A 19,631-nucleotide genomic window follows, 5' to 3' on the forward strand; every position below is an offset into this window, starting at 1 on the left:
TTACTTTTCTCTTCGGATTCATTATGTTTAAAAAGTGTCTCTTATCTCTATGATTGCATTTTCTTTTCTCTCTCTTTTCAAGCAGATGATGGGAGTCCAAGTATTAAGGTGACATGTGTTGCCCGTGCCCCCCTCCCCCCTGTGTTCTTATTCATTAACCTCTGATGTTGTTCCAGCGTATTGTGGGGGTACCAATGTTAAGGTCGGGTACGTTGCCCTCTCCCAGCCTCCCCCCTCGGGTCAGAGCCTCAAGTGCGCCCATCCCCCAGTCGGTGCGCACCCACCCCATTCCTAATGGAGGTGTATGCCCATCCCCTCCCCCCACCCGCCCGACACCCACCCGATGAAGGTGATTCCTCTGTGTCCACTTGGGTGTCCGTCGGTTCGTACCCATTTGCTGGTGAGCGCGAGCACGTGGTGCTCGTGTGTCCATTCTTGGGCTACCTGGCTTACTGGAACGGGTTCCAGCTCTGGCCAGGAGAACCACGAGAGGTGCCCTCTCACCGCTGCTCCTCCTAGCTGAATAGCACTCCGTGGTGTCCACGCGCCACATTTCATTTACGCACTCGTGGGTCGATGGGCACTCGGGTCGCTTCCAGGTCTTTGCGATTGTGACTTGTGCCCTGACTCTAACCCTAACCCTTACCCAGCCCCGTCTCCTCCTCGGCCCCTGCCTGACTGACTCCTTCCCGCCCGGCCTGTCACCTGTCACCGTCCTCTGCCCCTGCCTGACACGCTCCTCCCCGCCCGGGCCGTCACCGTCCTCGGCCCCTGCCTGACGGGGCTCCTCCGTCGCCTGGGCCTTCCAAGGGCTTGGTGTGGACGCTGGTTCCAGGACGCCCTCCCAGGAACCCGGTAGCAGGGCGGCCGCAGCGTCTCGCGCCACCCAACCGTCCGCCGGCCGGCGGCCGTCGCTAAGTGGCCTGCGGGGGACGTGCCCCACTGTGGGGCGGGCGCCCAGCCTGGTGTCTTCTCTGAGGCCCCGTGGCTGCTTTTCCCCCCCCGCAAGGGGAGAGCCGCGGAGGTGGGGACCGCCTCCTCGTGGGGACGTACACCCAGCTCTCCACGTCGGATTCCGGGGCTCTCTGTCCTGCCAGATGGCCCAGCTGGCCTGCGGGTCCTTAGAGTGGCAAAAACATCCGAAAACTGAGATTGAGGGTCCGGTGGTTGTCTGCACTTTTGTGCTGGGCACCTCAGGGAGGCCCGGGGCTGGCTGGACAACGCGGTCTGCTGGGCGGGGGGGGGGGTTTGGAGGAGCAACTGATGCCCTTTGCACTTTGGGTAGCAAGTGTCTGAGGTGTCTCTGAGCCCTGCGCCATGTCGGGGGTGGGGGTGGGAGGTCGGGGGGGGTGGAGGAGCAGGAGGAGGAGGAGGAGGAGGAGGTGGGAAGGGCCGTGGCCTGCAGTCGTGTTCCCGGGGTGGCTTCTTCCACAGGCTGCTTGGCCTGGGCTCCCTGCACCTGGGCCTTTGGAGGACTGGCCCTGTGCTTGCCAACGTTTCCCCTGCAGGGACCCAGAGCTGGGAGGTTGCATCTCTCAGCCCTGGGTCGGGCAGAGCCCCAGCGGGCCATGCCCACAACCTCTCTCAGCACGGGTCCCCCAGAAGGCTCCTTTGGGACCAGGATTCTCTTGCGGGTGACTCTTTAAGGTCTGGCCCCTGGATGGAGGGGCACCAGGAGTAGAGGAGCAGGAAGGGGAAGGGGGTGGCCGTGCGAGGGGACACTTTCAGGCCAAGTCCCAGCTTCAGCCTGATCCTCCTGGGAACCCCGGGGTGTACGTCACACCTCCTGGTTGTCCCGCTCTGAGACAAGGAGCCGGGCTTCGCATTCCCCCAGCAGCCAGTCGTGGGCTGAGGACACCTGGGGCGTTGGGAACTCCCTGGCTTCTCCTTGGCTTAACATCTGGAGCTGCTTGTGAATCGCGCCGCCACACACACCCGAGTGCAGGTGTCTTCTGCACAGACTGCGGGCCTCGCTCTTCTGAATGCCGCTAGCTCGCCACCCACCCACGGGTGAACCTGGTCAGGGTACTTTCTCTCGGGGGCAGACTCTGATCCTGGCGGGCTACCGGTGTCTCTGTTTGCTCGTTTCTTTCTTCCATTTCGGGAAAGGCTTCCTTACTGGGTGTGGAAATCTCCTATGCCTTTCCTCGCCTATTCTGTCAGCTTTAAAATTCTCTTTCAGTTGCCACCCTCACAGATGGATTAGGAAACTCTTTCCGGTGCACTCATTAGTGAAATGACCTCAATGAAGCTGGAATCCAATATCTAATCGCCGATTTTTAGCGAGTCCACACGCCAGGGGGGTCGGGGTCCAATGCAGCCCCGGCCAGGCCCAGGCCCCTTGGACTGGGCCACAGGAGGACACAGAGGAGGGTCCCGGCCCCCACGGTCGCGTTGCCGGCAGTTCTCCAAGGGCTTGGGCGTTTTCCAGAGGTAGGAGATGGAGGGGACTGATTTCTTCAGCGCCCCACTAACCACGCCACCCCACCCATGGGACACATCCCTAGAGAGAGAGAGAGACGCCCCATACACTCGCTCCCCTCCCCCATGCGCTGTGCCCCAGCCCGGGCCCGGGGGAATAGGCGGCAGCCCACCCACAGGGTGGGGGGCGCAGCTGAAAGGGGTTGTCGGGGAGGGCGGCCCCTGCCTGGGGTCAAAGGGCGGGCGACCCGCGCGTGCGCAATCGGCGGCGGCGGCGGGGGCGGCCACGAGCTGGGGGTGGGCCAGGCGAGGAGAGGAAGGGGGCTGGAAGGTCTCCACCTTGGCGAGTCCAGCCGTGGAGGCGCATCTTGTGTGAGTGTGAGTGAGTGAGTGTGAGTGTGAGTGTGTGTGTGTGTGTGTGTGTGTGTATAGAGAGACAGCCCCCCACCCCGGCCCGCCGCTCCCTGCCCGCCCCGCCCCACCCCGCCTGTCACCCCCGTCCCTCGGAGCCCGCCGGACCCGGCCGGTGAACTCAACAGGCCCGCCCGGTGCGGGTCAGCGCCGGCGCGGGGCCTGGGGCGGGAGGAGGCGGCGGGAAAGCGCAGAGAGGCTCGGCTTCTTGAGCGGGGCAGGGGCGCCCTCCGCCGTCTAGGGCCACACCACCCTGAACGCGCCCGATCTCGTCTGGTCTCGGAAGCTAAGCAGGGTCGGGCCTGGTTAGTACTTGGATGGGAGACCGCCTGGGAATACCGGGTGCCGTAGGCTTCTTTTTTTTTTTTTTTTTTTTTTGTTTTGCCTCTTGTTCTGTCCCCTCTCTGGGAGCGAGGCGGCGGCCCGGGGCGGGGGTCACCCCCACCCTCAGCGCCCGCCGCGGTGCCTGGCGCCCCAGCCCGCACCGTGGGGCCTCCTCTTGTCCCAAGCCGCGACACCGCCGTCACGCGGCAGCATGCGTGGCTTCTGGACTGTCAGGTCTCAGACCAAAGGTCTGCTCCGTGGGAACCGACACGCTGGAGGAAACCTTGAGAGTCTGAGAGGGGAGGGAGTTCCAGAAGAAGGCCAGGATGTCATTTTGAGGGAGTATGTGACCAGAACTCGTCCCGTTGCTTTTGGGGTTCTATGGGCTACACGTAGGAATCTTTGGTGGTGGCACCTGATGTTGGGGGATCCGGAGTCACACCCAGACCTGCCCCACAGGCCTCCTTTTACTTTTCTCTTCGGATTCATTATGTTTAAAAAGTGTCTCTTATCTCTATGATTGCATTTTCTTTTCTCTCTCTTTTCAAGCAGATGATGGGAGTCCAAGTATTAAGGTGACATGTGTTGCCCGTGCCCCCCTCCCCCCTGTGTTCTTATTCATTAACCTCTGATGTTGTTCCAGCGTATTGTGGGGGTACCAATGTTAAGGTCGGGTACGTTGCCCTCTCCCAGCCTCCCCCCTCGGGTCAGAGCCTCAAGTGCGCCCATCCCCCAGTCGGTGCGCACCCACCCCATTCCTAATGGAGGTGTATGCCCATCCCCTCCCCCCACCCGCCCGACACCCACCCGATGAAGGTGATTCCTCTGTGTCCACTTGGGTGTCCGTCGGTTCGTACCCATTTGCTGGTGAGCGCGAGCACGTGGTGCTCGTGTGTCCATTCTTGGGCTACCTGGCTTACTGGAACGGGTTCCAGCTCTGGCCAGGAGAACCACGAGAGGTGCCCTCTCACCGCTGCTCCTCCTAGCTGAATAGCACTCCGTGGTGTCCACGCGCCACATTTCATTTACGCACTCGTGGGTCGATGGGCACTCGGGTCGCTTCCAGGTCTTTGCGATTGTGACTTGTGCCCTGACTCTAACCCTAACCCTTACCCAGCCCCGTCTCCTCCTCGGCCCCTGCCTGACTGACTCCTTCCCGCCCGGCCTGTCACCTGTCACCGTCCTCTGCCCCTGCCTGACACGCTCCTCCCCGCCCGGGCCGTCACCGTCCTCGGCCCCTGCCTGACGGGGCTCCTCCGTCGCCTGGGCCTTCCAAGGGCTTGGTGTGGACGCTGGTTCCAGGACGCCCTCCCAGGAACCCGGTAGCAGGGCGGCCGCAGCGTCTCGCGCCACCCAACCGTCCGCCGGCCGGCGGCCGTCGCTAAGTGGCCTGCGGGGGACGTGCCCCCACTGTGGGGCGGGCGCCCAGCCTGGTGTCTTCTCTGAGGCCCCGTGGCTGCTTTTCCCCCCCCCGCAAGGGGAGAGCCGCGGAGGTGGGGACCGCCTCCTCGTGGGGACGTACACCCAGCTCTCCACGTCGGATTCCGGGGCTCTCTGTCCTGCCAGATGGCCCAGCTGGCCTGCGGGTCCTTAGAGTGGCAAAAACATCCGAAAACTGAGATTGAGGGTCCGGTGGTTGTCTGCACTTTTGTGCTGGGCACCTCAGGGAGGCCCGGGGCTGGCTGGACAACGCGGTCTGCTGGGCGGGGGGGGGGGTTTGGAGGAGCAACTGATGCCCTTTGCACTTTGGTTAGCAAGTGTCTGAGGTGTCTCTGAGCCCTGCGCCATGTCGGGGGTGGGGGTGGGAGGTCGGGGGGGGTGGAGGAGCAGGAGGAGGAGGAGGAGGAGGAGGTGGGAAGGGCCGTGGCCTGCAGTCGTGTTCCCGGGGTGGCTTCTTCCACAGGCTGCTTGGCCTGGGCTCCCTGCACCTGGGCCTTTGGAGGACTGGCCCTGTGCTTGCCAACGCTTCCCCTGCAGGGACCCAGAGCTGGGAGGTTGCATCTCTCAGCCCTGGGTCGGGCAGAGCCCCAGCGGGCCATGCCCACAACCTCTCTCAGCACGGGTCCCCCAGAAGGCTCCTTTGGGACCAGGATTCTCTTGCGGGTGACTCTTTAAGGTCTGGCCCCTGGATGGAGGGGCACCAGGAGTAGAGGAGCAGGAAGGGGAAGGGGGTGGCCGTGCGAGGGGACACTTTCAGGCCAAGTCCCAGCTTCAGCCTGATCCTCCTGGGAACCCCGGGGTGTACGTCACACCTCCTGGTTGTCCCGCTCTGAGACAAGGAGCCGGGCTTCGCATTCCCCCAGCAGCCAGTCGTGGGCTGAGGACACCTGGGGCGTTGGGAACTCCCTGGCTTCTCCTTGGCTTAACATCTGGAGCTGCTTGGGAATCGCGCCGCCACACACACCCGAGTGCAGGTGTCTTCTGCACAGACTGCGGGCCTCGCTCTTCTGAATGCCGCTAGCTCGCCACCCACCCACGGGTGAACCTGGTCAGGGTACTTTCTCTCGGGGGCAGACTCTGATCCTGGCGGGCTACCGGTGTCTCTGTTTGCTCGTTTCTTTCTTCCATTTCGGGAAAGGCTTCCTTACTGGGTGTGGAAATCTCCTATGCCTTTCCTCGCCTATTCTGTCAGCTTTAAAATTCTCTTTCAGTTGCCACCCTCACAGATGGATTAGGAAACTCTTTCCGGTGCACTCATTAGTGAAATGACCTCAATGAAGCTGGAATCCAATATCTAATCGCCGATTTTTAGCGAGTCCACACGCCAGGGGGGTCGGGGTCCAATGCAGCCCCGGCCAGGCCCAGGCCCCTTGGACTGGGCCACAGGAGGACACAGAGGAGGGTCCCGGCCCCCACGGTCGCGTTGCCGGCAGTTCTCCAAGGGCTTGGGCGTTTTCCAGAGGTAGGAGATGGAGGGGACTGATTTCTTCAGCGCCCCACTAACCACGCCACCCCACCCATGGGACACATCCCTAGAGAGAGAGAGAGACGCCCCATACACTCGCTCCCCTCCCCCATGCGCTGTGCCCCAGCCCGGGCCCGGGGGAATAGGCGGCAGCCCACCCACAGGGTGGGGGGCGCAGCTGAAAGGGGTTGTCGGGGAGGGCGGCCCCTGCCTGGGGTCAAAGGGCGGGCGACCCGCGCGTGCGCAATCGGCGGCGGCGGCGGGGGCGGCCACGAGCTGGGGGTGGGCCAGGCGAGGAGAGGAAGGGGGCTGGAAGGTCTCCACCTTGGCGAGTCCAGCCGTGGAGGCGCATCTTGTGTGAGTGTGAGTGAGTGAGTGTGAGTGTGAGTGTGTGTGTGTGTGTGTGTGTGTGTATAGAGAGACAGCCCCCCACCCCGGCCCGCCGCTCCCTGCCCGCCCCGCCCCACCCCGCCTGTCACCCCCGTCCCTCGGAGCCCGCCGGACCCGGCCGGTGAACTCAACAGGCCCGCCCGGTGCGGGTCAGCGCCGGCGCGGGGCCTGGGGCGGGAGGAGGCGGCGGGGAAGCGCAGAGAGGCTCGGCTTCTTGAGCGGGGCAGGGGCGCCCTCCGCCGTCTAGGGCCACACCACCCTGAACGCGCCCGATCTCGTCTGGTCTCGGAAGCTAAGCAGGGTCGGGCCTGGTTAGTACTTGGATGGGAGACCGCCTGGGAATACCGGGTGCCGTAGGCTTCTTTTTTTTTTTTTTTTTTTTTTGTTTTGCCTCTTGTTCTGTCCCCTCTCTGGGAGCGAGGCGGCGGCCCGGGGCGGGGGTCACCCCCACCCTCAGCGCCCGCCGCGGTGCCTGGCGCCCCAGCCCGCACCGTGGGGCCTCCTCTTGTCCCAAGCCGCGACACCGCCGTCACGCGGCAGCATGCGTGGCTTCTGGACTGTCAGGTCTCAGACCAAAGGTCTGCTCCGTGGGAACCGACACGCTGGAGGAAACCTTGAGAGTCTGAGAGGGGAGGGAGTTCCAGAAGAAGGCCAGGATGTCATTTTGAGGGAGTATGTGACCAGAACTCGTCCCGTTGCTTTTGGGGTTCTATGGGCTACACGTAGGAATCTTTGGTGGTGGCACCTGATGTTGGGGGATCCGGAGTCACACCCAGACCTGCCCCACAGGCCTCCTTTTACTTTTCTCTTCGGATTCATTATGTTTAAAAAGTGTCTCTTATCTCTATGATTGCATTTTCTTTTCTCTCTCTTTTCAAGCAGATGATGGGAGTCCAAGTATTAAGGTGACATGTGTTGCCCGTGCCCCCCTCCCCCCTGTGTTCTTATTCATTAACCTCTGATGTTGTTCCAGCGTATTGTGGGGGTACCAATGTTAAGGTCGGGTACGTTGCCCTCTCCCAGCCTCCCCCCTCGGGTCAGAGCCTCAAGTGCGCCCATCCCCCAGTCGGTGCGCACCCACCCCATTCCTAATGGAGGTGTATGCCCATCCCCTCCCCCCACCCGCCCGACACCCACCCGATGAAGGTGATTCCTCTGTGTCCACTTGGGTGTCCGTCGGTTCGTACCCATTTGCTGGTGAGCGCGAGCACGTGGTGCTCGTGTGTCCATTCTTGGGCTACCTGGCTTACTGGAACGGGTTCCAGCTCTGGCCAGGAGAACCACGAGAGGTGCCCTCTCACCGCTGCTCCTCCTAGCTGAATAGCACTCCGTGGTGTCCACGCGCCACATTTCATTTACGCACTCGTGGGTCGATGGGCACTCGGGTCGCTTCCAGGTCTTTGCGATTGTGACTTGTGCCCTGACTCTAACCCTAACCCTTACCCAGCCCCGTCTCCTCCTCGGCCCCTGCCTGACTGACTCCTTCCCGCCCGGCCTGTCACCTGTCACCGTCCTCTGCCCCTGCCTGACACGCTCCTCCCCGCCCGGGCCGTCACCGTCCTCGGCCCCTGCCTGACGGGGCTCCTCCGTCGCCTGGGCCTTCCAAGGGCTTGGTGTGGACGCTGGTTCCAGGACGCCCTCCCAGGAACCCGGTAGCAGGGCGGCCGCAGCGTCTCGCGCCACCCAACCGTCCGCCGGCCGGCGGCCGTCGCTAAGTGGCCTGCGGGGGACGTGCCCCACTGTGGGGCGGGCGCCCAGCCTGGTGTCTTCTCTGAGGCCCCGTGGCTGCTTTTCCCCCCCCGCAAGGGGAGAGCCGCGGAGGTGGGGACCGCCTCCTCGTGGGGACGTACACCCAGCTCTCCACGTCGGATTCCGGGGCTCTCTGTCCTGCCAGATGGCCCAGCTGGCCTGCGGGTCCTTAGAGTGGCAAAAACATCCGAAAACTGAGATTGAGGGTCCGGTGGTTGTCTGCACTTTTGTGCTGGGCACCTCAGGGAGGCCCGGGGCTGGCTGGACAACGCGGTCTGCTGGGCGGGGGGGGGGGTTTGGAGGAGCAACTGATGCCCTTTGCACTTTGGGTAGCAAGTGTCTGAGGTGTCTCTGAGCCCTGCGCCATGTCGGGGGTGGGGGTGGGAGGTCGGGGGGGGTGGAGGAGCAGGAGGAGGAGGAGGAGGAGGAGGTGGGAAGGGCCGTGGCCTGCAGTCGTGTTCCCGGGGTGGCTTCTTCCACAGGCTGCTTGGCCTGGGCTCCCTGCACCTGGGCCTTTGGAGGACTGGCCCTGTGCTTGCCAACGTTTCCCCTGCAGGGACCCAGAGCTGGGAGGTTGCATCTCTCAGCCCTGGGTCGGGCAGAGCCCCAGCGGGCCATGCCCACAACCTCTCTCAGCACGGGTCCCCCAGAAGGCTCCTTTGGGACCAGGATTCTCTTGCGGGTGACTCTTTAAGGTCTGGCCCCTGGATGGAGGGGCACCAGGAGTAGAGGAGCAGGAAGGGGAAGGGGGTGGCCGTGCGAGGGGACACTTTCAGGCCAAGTCCCAGCTTCAGCCTGATCCTCCTGGGAACCCCGGGGTGTACGTCACACCTCCTGGTTGTCCCGCTCTGAGACAAGGAGCCGGGCTTCGCATTCCCCCAGCAGCCAGTCGTGGGCTGAGGACACCTGGGGCGTTGGGAACTCCCTGGCTTCTCCTTGGCTTAACATCTGGAGCTGCTTGTGAATCGCGCCGCCACACACACCCGAGTGCAGGTGTCTTCTGCACAGACTGCGGGCCTCGCTCTTCTGAATGCCGCTAGCTCGCCACCCACCCACGGGTGAACCTGGTCAGGGTACTTTCTCTCGGGGGCAGACTCTGATCCTGGCGGGCTACCGGTGTCTCTGTTTGCTCGTTTCTTTCTTCCATTTCGGGAAAGGCTTCCTTACTGGGTGTGGAAATCTCCTATGCCTTTCCTCGCCTATTCTGTCAGCTTTAAAATTCTCTTTCAGTTGCCACCCTCACAGATGGATTAGGAAACTCTTTCCGGTGCACTCATTAGTGAAATGACCTCAATGAAGCTGGAATCCAATATCTAATCGCCGATTTTTAGCGAGTCCACACGCCAGGGGGGTCGGGGTCCAATGCAGCCCCGGCCAGGCCCAGGCCCCTTGGACTGGGCCACAGGAGGACACAGAGGAGGGTCCCGGCCCCCACGGTCGCGTTGCCGGCAGTTCTCCAAGGGCTTGGGCGTTTTCCAGAGGTAGGAGATGGAGGGGACTGATTTCTTCAGCGCCCCACTAACCACGCCACCCCACCCATGGGACACATCCCTAGAGAGAGAGAGAGACGCCCCATACACTCGCTCCCCTCCCCCATGCGCTGTGCCCCAGCCCGGGCCCGGGGGAATAGGCGGCAGCCCACCCACAGGGTGGGGGGCGCAGCTGAAAGGGGTTGTCGGGGAGGGCGGCCCCTGCCTGGGGTCAAAGGGCGGGCGACCCGCGCGTGCGCAATCGGCGGCGGCGGCGGGGGCGGCCACGAGCTGGGGGTGGGCCAGGCGAGGAGAGGAAGGGGGCTGGAAGGTCTCCACCTTGGCGAGTCCAGCCGTGGAGGCGCATCTTGTGTGAGTGTGAGTGAGTGAGTGTGAGTGTGAGTGTGTGTGTGTGTGTGTGTGTGTGTATAGAGAGACAGCCCCCCACCCCGGCCCGCCGCTCCCTGCCCGCCCCGCCCCACCCCGCCTGTCACCCCCGTCCCTCGGAGCCCGCCGGACCCGGCCGGTGAACTCAACAGGCCCGCCCGGTGCGGGTCAGCGCCGGCGCGGGGCCTGGGGCGGGAGGAGGCGGCGGGGAAGCGCAGAGAGGCTCGGCTTCTTGAGCGGGGCAGGGGCGCCCTCCGCCGTCTAGGGCCACACCACCCTGAACGCGCCCGATCTCGTCTGGTCTCGGAAGCTAAGCAGGGTCGGGCCTGGTTAGTACTTGGATGGGAGACCGCCTGGGAATACCGGGTGCCGTAGGCTTCTTTTTTTTTTTTTTTTTTTTTTGTTTTGCCTCTTGTTCTGTCCCCTCTCTGGGAGCGAGGCGGCGGCCCGGGGCGGGGGTCACCCCCACCCTCAGCGCCCGCCGCGGTGCCTGGCGCCCCAGCCCGCACCGTGGGGCCTCCTCTTGTCCCAAGCCGCGACACCGCCGTCACGCGGCAGCATGCGTGGCTTCTGGACTGTCAGGTCTCAGACCAAAGGTCTGCTCCGTGGGAACCGACACGCTGGAGGAAACCTTGAGAGTCTGAGAGGGGAGGGAGTTCCAGAAGAAGGCCAGGATGTCATTTTGAGGGAGTATGTGACCAGAACTCGTCCCGTTGCTTTTGGGGTTCTATGGGCTACACGTAGGAATCTTTGGTGGTGGCACCTGATGTTGGGGGATCCGGAGTCACACCCAGACCTGCCCCACAGGCCTCCTTTTACTTTTCTCTTCGGATTCATTATGTTTAAAAAGTGTCTCTTATCTCTATGATTGCATTTTCTTTTCTCTCTCTTTTCAAGCAGATGATGGGAGTCCAAGTATTAAGGTGACATGTGTTGCCCGTGCCCCCCTCCCCCCTGTGTTCTTATTCATTAACCTCTGATGTTGTTCCAGCGTATTGTGGGGGTACCAATGTTAAGGTCGGGTACGTTGCCCTCTCCCAGCCTCCCCCCTCGGGTCAGAGCCTCAAGTGCGCCCATCCCCCAGTCGGTGCGCACCCACCCCATTCCTAATGGAGGTGTATGCCCATCCCCTCCCCCCACCCGCCCGACACCCACCCGATGAAGGTGATTCCTCTGTGTCCACTTGGGTGTCCGTCGGTTCGTACCCATTTGCTGGTGAGCGCGAGCACGTGGTGCTCGTGTGTCCATTCTTGGGCTACCTGGCTTACTGGAACGGGTTCCAGCTCTGGCCAGGAGAACCACGAGAGGTGCCCTCTCACCGCTGCTCCTCCTAGCTGAATAGCACTCCGTGGTGTCCACGCGCCACATTTCATTTACGCACTCGTGGGTCGATGGGCACTCGGGTCGCTTCCAGGTCTTTGCGATTGTGACTTGTGCCCTGACTCTAACCCTAACCCTTACCCAGCCCCGTCTCCTCCTCGGCCCCTGCCTGACTGACTCCTTCCCGCCCGGCCTGTCACCTGTCACCGTCCTCTGCCCCTGCCTGACACGCTCCTCCCCGCCCGGGCCGTCACCGTCCTCGGCCCCTGCCTGACGGGGCTCCTCCGTCGCCTGGGCCTTCCAAGGGCTTGGTGTGGACGCTGGTTCCAGGACGCCCTCCCAGGAACCCGGTAGCAGGGCGGCCGCAGCGTCTCGCGCCACCCAACCGTCCGCCGGCCGGCGGCCGTCGCTAAGTGGCCTGCGGGGGACGTGCCCCCACTGTGGGGCGGGCGCCCAGCCTGGTGTCTTCTCTGAGGCCCCGTGGCTGCTTTTCCCCCCCCCGCAAGGGGAGAGCCGCGGAGGTGGGGACCGCCTCCTCGTGGGGACGTACACCCAGCTCTCCACGTCGGATTCCGGGGCTCTCTGTCCTGCCAGATGGCCCAGCTGGCCTGCGGGTCCTTAGAGTGGCAAAAACATCCGAAAACTGAGATTGAGGGTCCGGTGGTTGTCTGCACTTTTGTGCTGGGCACCTCAGGGAGGCCCGGGGGCTGGCTGGACAACGCGGTCTGCTGGGCGGGGGGGGGGGTTTGGAGGAGCAACTGATGCCCTTTGCACTTTGGGTAGCAAGTGTCTGAGGTGTCTCTGAGCCCTGCGCCATGTCGGGGGTGGGGGTGGGAGGTCGGGGGGGGTGGAGGAGCAGGAGGAGGAGGAGGAGGAGGAGGTGGGAAGGGCCGTGGCCTGCAGTCGTGTTCCCGGGGTGGCTTCTTCCACAGGCTGCTTGGCCTGGGCTCCCTGCACCTGGGCCTTTGGAGGACTGGCCCTGTGCTTGCCAACGCTTCCCCTGCAGGGACCCAGAGCTGGGAGGTTGCATCTCTCAGCCCTGGGTCGGGCAGAGCCCCAGCGGGCCATGCCCACAACCTCTCTCAGCACGGGTCCCCCAGAAGGCTCCTTTGGGACCAGGATTCTCTTGCGGGTGACTCTTTAAGGTCTGGCCCCTGGATGGAGGGGCACCAGGAGTAGAGGAGCAGGAAGGGGAAGGGGGTGGCCGTGCGAGGGGACACTTTCAGGCCAAGTCCCAGCTTCAGCCTGATCCTCCTGGGAACCCCGGGGTGTACGTCACACCTCCTGGTTGTCCCGCTCTGAGACAAGGAGCCGGGCTTCGCATTCCCCCAGCAGCCAGTCGTGGGCTGAGGACACCTGGGGCGTTGGGAACTCCCTGGCTTCTCCTTGGCTTAACATCTGGAGCTGCTTGTGAATCGCGCCGCCACACACACCCGAGTGCAGGTGTCTTCTGCACAGACTGCGGGCCTCGCTCTTCTGAATGCCGCTAGCTCGCCACCCACCCACGGGTGAACCTGGTCAGGGTACTTTCTCTCGGGGGCAGACTCTGATCCTGGCGGGCTACCGGTGTCTCTGTTTGCTCGTTTCTTTCTTCCATTTCGGGAAAGGCTTCCTTACTGGGTGTGGAAATCTCCTATGCCTTTCCTCGCCTATTCTGTCAGCTTTAAAATTCTCTTTCAGTTGCCACCCTCACAGATGGATTAGGAAACTCTTTCCGGTGCACTCATTAGTGAAATGACCTCAATGAAGCTGGAATCCAATATCTAATCGCCGATTTTTAGCGAGTCCACACGCCAGGGGGGTCGGGGTCCAATGCAGCCCCGGCCAGGCCCAGGCCCCTTGGACTGGGCCACAGGAGGACACAGAGGAGGGTCCCGGCCCCCACGGTCGCGTTGCCGGCAGTTCTCCAAGGGCTTGGGCGTTTTCCAGAGGTAGGAGATGGAGGGGACTGATTTCTTCAGCGCCCCACTAACCACGCCACCCCACCCATGGGACACATCCCTAGAGAGAGAGAGAGACGCCCCATACACTCGCTCCCCTCCCCCATGCGCTGTGCCCCAGCCCGGGCCCGGGGGAATAGGCGGCAGCCCACCCACAGGGTGGGGGGCGCAGCTGAAAGGGGTTGTCGGGGAGGGCGGCCCCTGCCTGGGGTCAAAGGGCGGGCGACCCGCGCGTGCGCAATCGGCGGCGGCGGCGGGGGCGGCCACGAGCTGGGGGTGGGCCAGGCGAGGAGAGGAAGGGGGCTGGAAGGTCTCCACCTTGGCGAGTCCAGCCGTGGAGGCGCATCTTGTGTGAGTGTGAGTGAGTGAGTGTGAGTGTGAGTGTGTGTGTGTGTGTGTGTGTGTGTATAGAGAGACAGCCCCCCACCCCGGCCCGCCGCTCCCTGCCCGCCCCGCCCCACCCCGCCTGTCACCCCCGTCCCTCGGAGCCCGCCGGACCCGGCCGGTGAACTCAACAGGCCCGCCCGGTGCGGGTCAGCGCCGGCGCGGGGCCTGGGGCGGGAGGAGGCGGCGGGAAAGCGCAGAGAGGCTCGGCTTCTTGAGCGGGGCAGGGGCGCCCTCCGCCGTCTAGGGCCACACCACCCTGAACGCGCCCGATCTCGTGTGGTCTCGGAAGCTAAGCAGGGTCGGGCCTGGTTAGTACTTGGATGGGAGACCGCCTGGGAATACCGGGTGCCGTAGGCTTCTTTTTTTTTTTTTTTTTTTTTTGTTTTGCCTCTTGTTCTGTCCCCTCTCTGGGAGCGAGGCGGCGGCCCGGGGCGGGGGTCACCCCCACCCTCAGCGCCCGCCGCGGTGCCTGGCGCCCCAGCCCGCACCGTGGGGCCTCCTCTTGTCCCAAGCCGCGACACCGCCGTCACGCGGCAGCATGCGTGGCTTCTGGACTGTCAGGTCTCAGACCAAAGGTCTGCTCCGTGGGAACCGACACGCTGGAGGAAACCTTGAGAGTCTGAGAGGGGAGGGAGTTCCAGAAGAAGGCCAGGATGTCATTTTGAGGGAGTATGTGACCAGAACTCGTCCCGTTGCTTTTGGGGTTCTATGGGCTACACGTAGGAATCTTTGGTGGTGGCACCTGATGTTGGGGGATCCGGAGTCACACCCAGACCTGCCCCACAGGCCTCCTTTTACTTTTCTCTTCGGATTCATTATGTTTAAAAAGTGTCTCTTATCTCTATGATTGCATTTTCTTTTCTCTCTCTTTTCAAGCAGATGATGGGAGTCCAAGTATTAAGGTGACATGTGTTGCCCGTGCCCCCCTCCCCCCTGTGTTCTTATTCATTAACCTCTGATGTTGTTCCAGCGTATTGTGGGGGTACCAATGTTAAGGTCGGGTACGTTGCCCTCTCCCAGCCTCCCCCCTCGGGTCAGAGCCTCAAGTGCGCCCATCCCCCAGTCGGTGCGCACCCACCCCATTCCTAATGGAGGTGTATGCCCATCCCCTCCCCCCACCCGCCCGACACCCACCCGATGAAGGTGATTCCTCTGTGTCCACTTGGGTGTCCGTCGGTTCGTACCCATTTGCTGGTGAGCGCGAGCACGTGGTGCTCGTGTGTCCATTCTTGGGCTACCTGGCTTACTGGAACGGGTTCCAGCTCTGGCCAGGAGAACCACGAGAGGTGCCCTCTCACCGCTGCTCCTCCTAGCTGAATAGCACTCCGTGGTGTCCACGCGCCACATTTCATTTACGCACTCGTGGGTCGATGGGCACTCGGGTCGCTTCCAGGTCTTTGCGATTGTGACTTGTGCCCTGACTCTAACCCTAACCCTTACCCAGCCCCGTCTCCTCCTCGGCCCCTGCCTGACTGACTCCTTCCCGCCCGGCCTGTCACCTGTCACCGTCCTCTGCCCCTGCCTGACACGCTCCTCCCCGCCCGGGCCGTCACCGTCCTCGGCCCCTGCCTGACGGGGCTCCTCCGTCGCCTGGGCCTTCCAAGGGCTTGGTGTGGACGCTGGTTCCAGGACGCCCTCCCAGGAACCCGGTAGCAGGGCGGCCGCAGCGTCTCGCGCCACCCAACCGTCCGCCGGCCGGCGGCCGTCGCTAAGTGGCCTGCGGGGGACGTGCCCCCACTGTGGGGCGGGCGCCCAGCCTGGTGTCTTCTCTGAGGCCCCGTGGCTGCTTTTCCCCCCCCCGCAAGGGGAGAGCCGCGGAGGTGGGGACCGCCTCCTCGTGGGGACGTACACCCAGCTCTCCACGTCGGATTCCGGGGCTCTCTGTCCTGCCAGATGGCCCAGCTGGCCTGCGGGTCCTTAGAGTGGCAAAAACATCCGAAAACTGAGATTGAGGGTCCGGTGGTTGTCTGCACTTTTGTGCTGGGCACCTCAGGGAGGCCCGGGGGCTGGCTGGACAACGCGGTCTGCTGGGCGGGGGGGGGGGTTTGGAGGAGCAACTGATGCCCTTTGCACTTTGGGTAGCAAGTGTCTGAGGTGTCTCTGAGCCCTGCGCCATGTCGGGGGTGGGGGTGGGAGGTCGGGGGGGGTGGAGGAGCAGGAGGAGGAGGAGGAGGAGGAGGTGGGAAGGGCCGTGGCCTGCAGTCGTGTTCCCGGGGTGGCTTCTTCCACAGGCTGCTTGGCCTGGGCTCCCTGCACCTGGGCCTTTGGAGGACTGGCCCTGTGCTTGCCAACGCTTCCCCTGCAGGGACCCAGAGCTGGGAGGTTGCATCTCTCAGCCCTGGGTCGGGCAGAGCCCCAGCGGGCCATGCCCACAACCTCTCTCAGCACGGGTCCCCCAGAAGGCTCCTTTGGGACCAGGATTCTCTTGCGGGTGACTCTTTAAGGTCTGGCCCCTGGATGGAGGGGCACCAGGAGTAGAGGAGCAGGAAGGGGAAGGGGGTGGCCGTGCGAGGGGACACTTTCAGGCCAAGTCCCAGCTTCAGCCTGATCCTCCTGGGAACCCCGGGGTGTACGTCACACCTCCTGGTTGTCCCGCTCTGAGACAAGGAGCCGGGCTTCGCATTCCCCCAGCAGCCAGTCGTGGGCTGAGGACACCTGGGGCGTTGGGAACTCCCTGGCTTCTCCTTGGCTTAACATCTGGAGCTGCTTGGGAATCGCGCCGCCACACACACCCGAGTGCAGGTGTCTTCTGCACAGACTGCGGGCCTCGCTCTTCTGAATGCCGCTAGCTCGCCACCCACCCACGGGTGAACCTGGTCAGGGTACTTTCTCTCGGGGGCAGACTCTGATCCTGGCGGGCTACCGGTGTCTCTGTTTGCTCGTTTCTTTCTTCCATTTCGGGAAAGGCTTCCTTACTGGGTGTGGAAATCTCCTATGCCTTTCCTCGCCTATTCTGTCAGCTTTAAAATTCTCTTTCAGTTGCCACCCTCACAGATGGATTAGGAAACTCTTTCCGGTGCACTCATTAGTGAAATGACCTCAATGAAGCTGGAATCCAATATCTAATCGCCGATTTTTAGCGAGTCCACACGCCAGGGGGGTCGGGGTCCAATGCAGCCCCGGCCAGGCCCAGGCCCCTTGGACTGGGCCACAGGAGGACACAGAGGAGGGTCCCGGCCCCCACGGTCGCGTTGCCGGCAGTTCTCCAAGGGCTTGGGCGTTTTCCAGAGGTAGGAGATGGAGGGGACTGATTTCTTCAGCGCCCCACTAACCACGCCACCCCACCCATGGGACACATCCCTAGAGAGAGAGAGAGACGCCCCATACACTCGCTCCCCTCCCCCATGCGCTGTGCCCCAGCCCGGGCCCGGGGGAATAGGCGGCAGCCCACCCACAGGGTGGGGGGCGCAGCTGAAAGGGGTTGTCGGGGAGGGCGGCCCCTGCCTGGGGTCAAAGGGCGGGCGACCCGCGCGTGCGCAATCGGCGGCGGCGGCGGGGGCGGCCACGAGCTGGGGGTGGGCCAGGCGAGGAGAGGAAGGGGGCTGGAAGGTCTCCACCTTGGCGAGTCCAGCCGTGGAGGCGCATCTTGTGTGAGTGTGAGTGAGTGAGTGTGAGTGTGAGTGTGTGTGTGTGTGTGTGTGTGTGTATAGAGAGACAGCCCCCCACCCCGGCCCGCCGCTCCCTGCCCGCCCCGCCCCACCCCGCCTGTCACCCCCGTCCCTCGGAGCCCGCCGGACCCGGCCGGTGAACTCAACAGGCCCGCCCGGTGCGGGTCAGCGCCGGCGCGGGGCCTGGGGCGGGAGGAGGCGGCGGGAAAGCGCAGAGAGGCTCGGCTTCTTGAGCGGGGCAGGGGCGCCCTCCGCCGTCTAGGGCCACACCACCCTGAACGCGCCCGATCTCGTGTGGTCTCGGAAGCTAAGCAGGGTCGGGCCTGGTTAGTACTTGGATGGGAGACCGCCTGGGAATACCGGGTGCCGTAGGCTTCTTTTTTTTTTTTTTTTTTTTTTGTTTTGCCTCTTGTTCTGTCCCCTCTCTGGGAGCGAGGCGGCGGCCCGGGGCGGGGGTCACCCCCACCCTCAGCGCCCGCCGCGGTGCCTGGCGCCCCAGCCCGCACCGTGGGGCCTCCTCTTGTCCCAAGCCGCGACACCGCCGTCACGCGGCAGCATGCGTGGCTTCTGGACTGTCAGGTCTCAGACCAAAGGTCTGCTCCGTGGGAACCGACACGCTGGAGGAAACCTTGAGAGTCTGAGAGGGGAGGGAGTTCCAGAAGAAGGCCAGGATGTCATTTTGAGGGAGTATGTGACCAGAACTCGTCCCGTTGCTTTTGGGGTTCTATGGGCTACACGTAGGAATCTTTGGTGGTGGCACCTGATGTTGGGGGATCCGGAGTCACACCCAGACCTGCCCCACAGGCCTCCTTTTACTTTTCTCTTCGGATTCATTATGTTTAAAAAGTGTCTCTTATCTCTATGATTGCATTTTCTTTTCTCTCTCTTTTCAAGCAGATGATGGGAGTCCAAGTATTAAGGTGACATGTGTTGCCCGTGCCCCCCTCCCCCCTGTGTTCTTATTCATTAACCTCTGATGTTGTTCCAGCGTATTGTGGGGGTACCAATGTTAAGGTCGGGTACGTTGCCCTCTCCCAGCCTCCCCCCTCGGGTCAGAGCCTCAAGTGCGCCCATCCCCCAGTCGGTGCGCACCCACCCCATTCCTAATGGAGGTGTATGCCCATCCCCTCCCCCCACCCGCCCGACACCCACCCGATGAAGGTGATTCCTCTGTGTCCACTTGGGTGTCCGTCGGTTCGTACCCATTTGCTGGTGAGCGCGAGCACGTGGTGCTCGTGTGTCCATTCTTGGGCTACCTGGCTTACTGGAACGGGTTCCAGCTCTGGCCAGGAGAACCACGAGAGGTGCCCTCTCACCGCTGCTCCTCCTAGCTGAATAGCACTCCGTGGTGTCCACGCGCCACATTTCATTTACGCACTCGTGGGTCGATGGGCACTCGGGTCGCTTCCAGGTCTTTGCGATTGTGACTTGTGCCCTGACTCTAACCCTAACCCTTACCCAGCCCCGTCTCCTCCTCGGCCCCTGCCTGACTGACTCCTTCCCGCCCGGCCTGTCACCTGTCACCGTCCTCTGCCCCTGCCTGACACGCTCCTCCCCGCCCGGGCCGTCACCGTCCTCGGCCCCTGCCTGACGGGGCTCCTCCGTCGCCTGGGCCTTCCAAGGGCTTGGTGTGGACGCTGGTTCCAGGACGCCCTCCCAGGAACCCGGTAGCAGGGCGGCCGCAGCGTCTCGCGCCACCCAACCGTCCGCCGGCCGGCGGCCGTCGCTAAGTGGCCTGCGGGGGACGTGCCCCCACTGTGGGGCGGGCGCCCAGCCTGGTGTCTTCTCTGAGGCCCCGTGGCTGCTTTTCCCCCCCCCGCAAGGGGAGAGCCGCGGAGGTGGGGACCGCCTCCTCGTGGGGACGTACACCCAGCTCTCCACGTCGGATTCCGGGGCTCTCTGTCCTGCCAGATGGCCCAGCTGGCCTGCGGGTCCTTAGAGTGGCAAAAACATCCGAAAACTGAGATTGAGGGTCCGGTGGTTGTCTGCACTTTTGTGCTGGGCACCTCAGGGAGGCCCGGGGGCTGGCTGGACAACGCGGTCTGCTGGGCGGGGGGGGGGGTTTGGAGGAGCAACTGATGCCCTTTGCACTTTGGGTAGCAAGTGTCTGAGGTGTCTCTGAGCCCTGCGCCATGTCGGGGGTGGGGGTGGGAGGTCGGGGGGGGTGGAGGAGCAGGAGGAGGAGGAGGAGGAGGAGGTGGGAAGGGCCGTGGCCTGCAGTCGTGTTCCCGGGGTGGCTTCTTCCACAGGCTGCTTGGCCTGGGCTCCCTGCACCTGGGCCTTTGGAGGACTGGCCCTGTGCTTGCCAACGCTTCCCCTG

The 19,631-nt window shown here is 63.6% G+C and overlaps 5 non-coding genes across 5 annotated transcripts; all 5 read left to right on the forward strand.

The window, feature by feature from the left end:
- The first annotated feature begins 3,067 nt into the window (after positions 1 to 3,067).
- On the forward strand, positions 3,068 to 3,186 carry LOC142868890 (5S ribosomal RNA). The gene has a single exon (XR_012917749.1). It is a non-coding gene; the product is annotated as a 5S ribosomal RNA (ribosomal RNA).
- Positions 3,187 to 6,692: 3,506 nt separating this feature from the next.
- Positions 6,693 to 6,811, forward strand: LOC142868891 (5S ribosomal RNA). The gene has a single exon (XR_012917750.1). It is a non-coding gene; the product is annotated as a 5S ribosomal RNA (ribosomal RNA).
- A 3,504-nt stretch (positions 6,812 to 10,315) lies between these two features.
- On the forward strand, positions 10,316 to 10,434 carry LOC142868892 (5S ribosomal RNA). Its single transcript, XR_012917751.1, has one exon. It is a non-coding gene; the product is annotated as a 5S ribosomal RNA (ribosomal RNA).
- Positions 10,435 to 13,941: 3,507 nt separating this feature from the next.
- Positions 13,942 to 14,060, forward strand: LOC142868897 (5S ribosomal RNA). The gene has a single exon (XR_012917756.1). It is a non-coding gene; the product is annotated as a 5S ribosomal RNA (ribosomal RNA).
- Positions 14,061 to 17,567: 3,507 nt separating this feature from the next.
- LOC142868898 (5S ribosomal RNA) lies at positions 17,568 to 17,686 on the forward strand. Its single transcript, XR_012917757.1, has one exon. It is a non-coding gene; the product is annotated as a 5S ribosomal RNA (ribosomal RNA).
- The last annotated feature ends 1,945 nt before the right edge of the window (positions 17,687 to 19,631 follow it).

This window comes from Microcebus murinus, unplaced genomic scaffold (genome assembly GCF_040939455.1).
Source record: "Microcebus murinus isolate Inina unplaced genomic scaffold, M.murinus_Inina_mat1.0 scaf046_hap2_Mmur4.0, whole genome shotgun sequence".
In the NCBI taxonomy this organism is placed as follows: Eukaryota; Metazoa; Chordata; class Mammalia; order Primates; family Cheirogaleidae; genus Microcebus; species Microcebus murinus.